Consider the following 6,769-nt stretch of genomic DNA (forward strand, 5'->3'; position numbering starts at 1 on the left):
CTGGACTCATGCTTCATACATTCCATGTTCTGATTATTAAAGGATGTTTGGAGCTGTTTCTCCTCATTTTGAGTTGTGCCCCATCAGTAAATGAAGGCCCTGAAAGCTTTACTCCATTCGTGTCATCATGATCAACTCTACTTTGAATATTTTGAGTGCCTTCCAGTCTTAGTTACTCATCTTCCAGCACTATATCTGACAATGTTCTGCTGCTCTTCATAAGGGTTTCAGTGGCTGAACATTCAGAAGTAGTTCACCTCGCTTTCTTCCAAGTCTGTCTTAGGCCAGAAGCTCAGCTGAAACCTGTCCACCATGGGTGACCCTGCTGGTATTTAAAATAGTGGTGGCATAGCTTTCAGTATCACAGCAACATGCTAGCCACCACAGTATGGCAAACTGACAGGCGAGTAGTGGTTTACTTTCCTACTTTGTGTTTGTTGTTGTTGTTATATGGCATTAAGTTGGTTCAGACTCATGGTGACCCTATGCACAACAGAAGGAAACACTGCCTGATCCTATGCCATCCTCACAACTGTTATCTTTGAGCCTATTACTGTGGCCACCATGTTAGTCCATCTTATTGGGGGGGGGGGGATTTTCCTCTTTTTTGCTGAGCCTCCATTCTACCAGTCATGATGTCCTTCACCATGGACTGATCCCTCTTGACAACATATCCAAAATACGAAGAGACAAAGTCTTAACCATCTTTGCTTCTAAGGAGCATTCTGGTTCTATTTCCAAGACAGATTTGTTCTTTCTTCTGGCAGCCCATGATACTTTCAATATTCTTTGCCAACACCATAATTCAAGTGCATTGATTCTCAGTGTTTTTATCCACCTGGAATTTATTTTTGTGTGCAGTTTATTTTGTTTTGATATGAGTGAGGTAGGGCTGTGATTTAATCCCCCCCCCCCACATGAATAGTCAGTTGTTCCAGTTCCATTTATTTACTAGTCCAGGGTTCTTAGAGTGTGAGCCCAAGACCTTTACAGGGATCCATACAGTGAACTGTTTTCCTGAGACATGTTGTTAGTTATCTTTGCGTCAGTTCCAACTCATGACCACCTCATGTGTGCAAAGTAGAACTGTGTTCCATGGTATCTGCAGGGTTGTGGCCTCTTGGAAGCAGATTGCAGGCCTGTCTCCCAGGATGCCTGTGTGGGGGTTTCTACTGACAACCTTCTACTAATAGTAATGTGCTTAACAAACCCTTTGCACCACCCAGCCGTCCTTCTTGTTTGCCTTTTTCTCTGTGTTGACATTTGCACTGATGATACAAAAGCAATAGTAGGGGAAAACAGCTGGTGTCTTCTCAGGAATCCAGGCAGTGAGTGTCTCCAGATTTAATGGCACTTGTTGAATTTTTTTGTCATGACACACTCCCAGTTAAAACAAAAGTTTCACTAAAGAATGTCCTTGATGGAACTGTGAAAACTATTAATGTCATTAAATCTCAGCCGTGCAAGCTGATCTTTTAAAAATATTTTGTGTGATGAAATGGAAGGTATCATAAAGCACTTCTGTCATTTACTGAAGACTGTTGACAGCTAAGGAAAAGCACACCTTTATCGTCGTTTTTAGTGTCCTGGTGTGGCACTGTAGGATAAAGCGCTGAGCTGCAAAGTCGTTTGAAGGTCAGTACACCTCAAAGTTAGTGGTTCAAACTCATCAGCCACTCCTCAGAAACCCTTTACTGGGTGGCTATGAGTCGGAACTGACTTAAAGACACTTAATAACTACAACGGTTGTTTTAATTGAGAGCTTTTTTTAGTTGAAAGAAGGACTGACCGAGAAACTATGGTTATTCAGATGAATAACAAATGAAATGGGCCAATCATTTCAAGTAAAGCAACTGACAGTTTGTTGTCAACTATGAAATTTGAGCATTCAAGCAAAATCTAAAATCTCAGGAAACTTATCACTGCGTTTGCTTCACAGCTTAATATTTAAAGACATTTTCTGATGAAATCAGTGGCAATATTAACTAATTTAAAAAGTACTGGTGGTGCTATGGGTTAGGTGCTGGACTGCGCACTGCAAGGTTGGTAGTTCAAATCCACCAAACACGTGGGTGGAGAAAGATGAGGCTGTCAGTTCCTGTGAAGATTTACAGTCTCGGAAACCCTCTATAGGATTGCTATGAGTTGGTAAGTTGGAATCAACTCAATGGCTGTGGGTTTATTAACAAAAAGTATGTTTTGGGTATTGAATAATGAGGTGTAATAGCTCACTAAATCAGTATTTTCCAAAAGATTGATGCATGACTTAAAGCGCATATGTGGCTAAAATATCCATTCTCATTATTAGACAGACCACAGAATTTTAATGTAAGAGGATATGAACAGTTCACTGATATAACTTTAGATTCCACATTGTAACTAGCAATGAATACATCAGGACTTGTTGAGCTTTGGTTTAGTAACAGTGGAATATTTCCAGTCATTTGAAAAGACTATAAAACACTTCTCCCTTTTCCAACTATGTATATGTGAGGCTGGATTTTTCTCATATACAAAAAAACAAAACCATGTAAGGAACCAGGTTGACTGTAGAAGCCGATGTGAAAATCCAGCTGTCTTCCATTAAGCTAGACAGGAAGGAGATTTGAAAAACTTTGAAGAATGCTGCTATGCTATCAGTGTAACCCACTAGGCTCCTAGAGCTCCTTCAAAAAGGAGGCACGTACCCTGAATCTTTGTTTCTGTGCACTGAAGGCCTTCCCTTGGCTTGATGCATATGTGTCCACTCTGAGATGGTCCTAACACTAGGTAGTGGACCATCAGAGTATGGTGGTGTTACTTGGCATCTCCCCTAAAATGGGGAGCCAAATTATCAGCCTCCTTACCCTGTACTGAGGGGGGGTTGGAGGGCAGTTAATAGGGGAGCTGTGGTTTAGCACAGGCAATCCTGGAATCAATAGACCAAGATGCAGGCGTAGCTCAGCTGTTTCTTATTAGCTGAGTGAACATGGGGGAAGTTACGTAACCTTTCAGGCTTCAGGTTCTGCAGCTGTGACGTGGGTTAAATTTCTGGTTGCTGAAGGGTTAAAGTGGAGAGCTATGTAAGGCACCCAGGGTGGTACTAGCATTTCTTTTTTTGTTGTTGTTAAATTAGAGGGTAAGTAAAAAATGATCATTTTAATCAGCTTTTAGAAAAGACAAATACATCATTTTTTGTCATAATCTTACTTTTCAATACACTTTGTCCATCTGTCAAACAAGCCTTCATAGTCCTTTATTTTAAAATGTTTTAGGCTGAGCTTGAGCCACAAATGCACCACTGTCTTCACTTTATCAGAGGTGAATCTTTGTCCTTGAAGGGCTGCTTTCAGGGGACCAAACAGGTAAGAGTCCAGTGGAGCGAGATCAGGACTATAGGGAGGATGTTTTAAGACCCCAAAATGAAGTTTTCAGAGTGTCAACAGTGTGGGCAGAGATGTGCAAGGCATACATTGTCATACCAGATCACAATGCTCTTGGATAGCAGTCCTCTACATTTAATCAGAAGTGTAGGCTCCAGTTCTTCAGTGAGCATCTCACTGTAAAGAGCACTGTTGATTGTTGAACTTTTTCCTGATAGTGCCCCAATCTGGCTCTTGAGAATCCCAGAAAACTGTAAGTATCAATTTTCCAGCTAATAGTTGACTTTTGAACTTTTTCTTGGTGATTGACGATATTTCCATTACATACTCTGCCATTTACTCTCAGGATTGTAATGATGAATCCATAGCTCATCACCAGTAATGATTTTTTTAAAGAAACTTTTGACCTTCCTTTAAGTATCAGCTCATATTTTGCTTGCAGATGTCCAAAAACTTCTGTTTATGCTCTTCTGTGAGTAGTTTTGGTACCCATCTCACACAAACTTTTTGAAACCCGAGTCTGTCATGGATTGTTTCATAGATAGAGCCATGGCTGATTTGCAAATGATTTGCCACATAATCCACTGTTACTTATCTATTTGACAGAATCATTTAACGTGCATGTTCAATGTCATCAGCTGTAGACAGGCGTTTTAATATAACTGGAGTGCGGATTAATTTTGACTCATTCTTTGTAGGTAGTAAGTCCAGAGTCTTGGTGTGGTGCTGTAGGATAAACACTACTGCTAACCAGAAGGTCGGCAGGTCAAACCCACTAGCTGCTCCTCCAAAACCCTATACAGGGTTGCTATGGGTCAGAACTGACTTGACAGTACTGAATAGCAACAACAGCATACGTAAGTCCTGGTGTGGAACTGTACGATAAGCTTTGGATTGCTAACCACAAAGTAGGCGATTCAAACCCACTGGCCACTTCTCAGAAACCCTATACAGGATTGCTATATGAGTCAGAACTGACTTGAGGGCACTCAAAAACAACATATATAATAAAATATACCATCTGTTCCATATTGAATTGTATACCCTCCAAATACTGCAAATCCTAAACTCTATACTCATGGTTATAATCCCATTTAAGAATGGATTACCTTTTGTATGTTCATGAGGTAGAATTAGTGTAGAATGGATTTTGAGGCAACCTCTTTTGAGATGTTGTTGTTAAGTGCCCTCAAGTCTGTTCTAAGTTACAGTGACCTTGTAGAGGGTTTTCAAGGAGCAGCTGTTGGTTTTGAACCACTGACCTTGTGGTTAGCAGTCCAGTGTTTATCCTATAGTGCCACACCAATGTCCTTTTTGAGACAAAAAAGAGATTAAAGGAGCAAGGAAAGAGGCAGAGATGGAAGTAGAGATGCCAAGTCCCATAAAGATTGCCTGGGAGCTTCAGAAGCTCAGAAGAGACAAGGAGCTTGCCCCAGAGCCAGCTAAGAGAGAGAAAGCCTTCCCCTAGAGCGGCACCCTGAATTTGCACTTCTTTTCTCCCAAACTGTGAGAAAATATATTTGTTCCTTAAACCCACCCACTGGATATTTCTGTTATAGCAGCACCAGATAAAGAAACCATCTTCACATGAGCAATCGAGCGACACTGATTACACTTCTCTAAGTGGTGCATTCGTTCTTGCTGTCCTTTTCCCAATCATTCCACCTAGAGCATAAATCAGTGCCTGGCAGTGTAGGTTAATGTGCTAGACTGCAAGGTTGGTTTGAACTGCAAGGTCGGTGGTTCAGTACAGGGTCACTATGAGTCAGAACCGACTCAATGGCACTTAACAACAACAACAACAAGCAAAAATTTGGAGTTCTGGTGTGGCGCTGTAGGGTAAACACTGGACTGGCGTTTTCAATCCACCAGCTGCTCCTCAGAAAACCTATAAAGGGTCGCTGCTGTTGTTATTAAGTGCTGTTGAGTTGATTCAGACGCATAGGGTTTCCAAGGAATGGCTGGTGAGTTTGAACTTGTAGTTCAAACTGACCTTTTGGTCCAGTGCTTTATCCCACAGCATCACACCAGGACTGGGTCACTGATCAGGACTATAGGGAGTCAGAACCAACTCGAGGGCACATAACAACAAGTAAAAATTCCCCTTTCCCGCTCCTTCCCACCTTTACTGACCACAAATAATCTCTAGCTTGTTTCTATACTCGTATGAGATCATACAGTATTTGTCCTTTCGCAACTGACTTATTTTGCTCAGCGTGATGTTCATAGATGTTGTGGCACCTATCAGGATTTCATTTCTCTTTATGGCTGAAAAATAGTCCATTGTGTGTATATACCGTGTTTTGTGTATCCATTCCTATGTTGATGGACTTTTCTGTGAAGTGTTATAGTGTACACTGGTGACCAGGTCTCTGTATTCTTGCCTTCACTTCTGGGTATGTACATACCTAGGATTGGAATTGCTGGATGATATGGCAGCTTTGTGGTCAGCTTTTTGAGGAGTCGCCAAACTGTTGTCCACAGTGGTTGTGCATTTTACATTTCTGCCAGCAGTGAGTGAGGGTTTCAGTTTCTCCACAACCTTGCCAACCTCTTTTGTTTTACATTGTTGGGGTTTTTTGCTATTCTAATGAAGGTGAGATAGTATCCATTGTAGCTTTTTTTTTTTTTAAAGCTTTTATTGTTTATTGAGTGAGTGAAGGCTTACAGGGCGGATCATCAGCCTTACATTCAGCAAATCATTGTAATGATTACTGTCCCCTCCATGCATGCTTAGCCAACAGTATTTACCTCTATTACCTTTTATTTATGTATTTAGTTTTGATGGTCTCATTGTAGTCTTAAATTGCATCTTTCTAATAGAGTGTTGGAGTCCTAGTATGGCACCCTAGGGTCAGCACCGGACTGCTAAGCATAAGGTTGGTAGTTCAAACCCATAAGCCTCTCCTTGGAAACCCTATAAACAGTTACTATGAGTAAGAACTGATTCAACAGCACTTAACAACAATAGAGGGTTAGGAGACCTAGTGGCCCTTAGGATCAGCACTGGACTACTAACTTTGAGGTCAGCAGCTCTGAAGGAGAAAGATAAGAGTCTTTGTTCCCATGAAGATGTGCAGCCTCAGAAACCCCATATAGCTAGAGTTCCTGTGAGTTGGAATTTACTGAATGGCCGTGGGTTTGGGTAATAGAGGGTTAGGGGAAAGACGAAGAACCTCAGTGAGGTTTGACACATTGGCACATTGGCTATAACAATGGGTTCAAAAATAATCATGATGGTGAGGATGCTGCAGGACTGGGTGGGGGTAGTGTGCTGTAGAGTTGGTTCTGACTCACAGTGACTCTGCATAGGGTTTTCGAGGCTTTAAATCTTTTTGGGACCAGAAAGCCTCATCTTTCTCCCGTGAAACTGCTAGTAGTTTCGAACTGCTGAACGTGAGATTAGC

The sequence above is a fragment of the Chrysochloris asiatica genome, unplaced genomic scaffold, assembly GCF_000296735.1.
Source record: "Chrysochloris asiatica unplaced genomic scaffold, ChrAsi1.0 scaffold00268, whole genome shotgun sequence".
In the NCBI taxonomy this organism is placed as follows: domain Eukaryota; kingdom Metazoa; phylum Chordata; class Mammalia; order Afrosoricida; family Chrysochloridae; genus Chrysochloris; species Chrysochloris asiatica.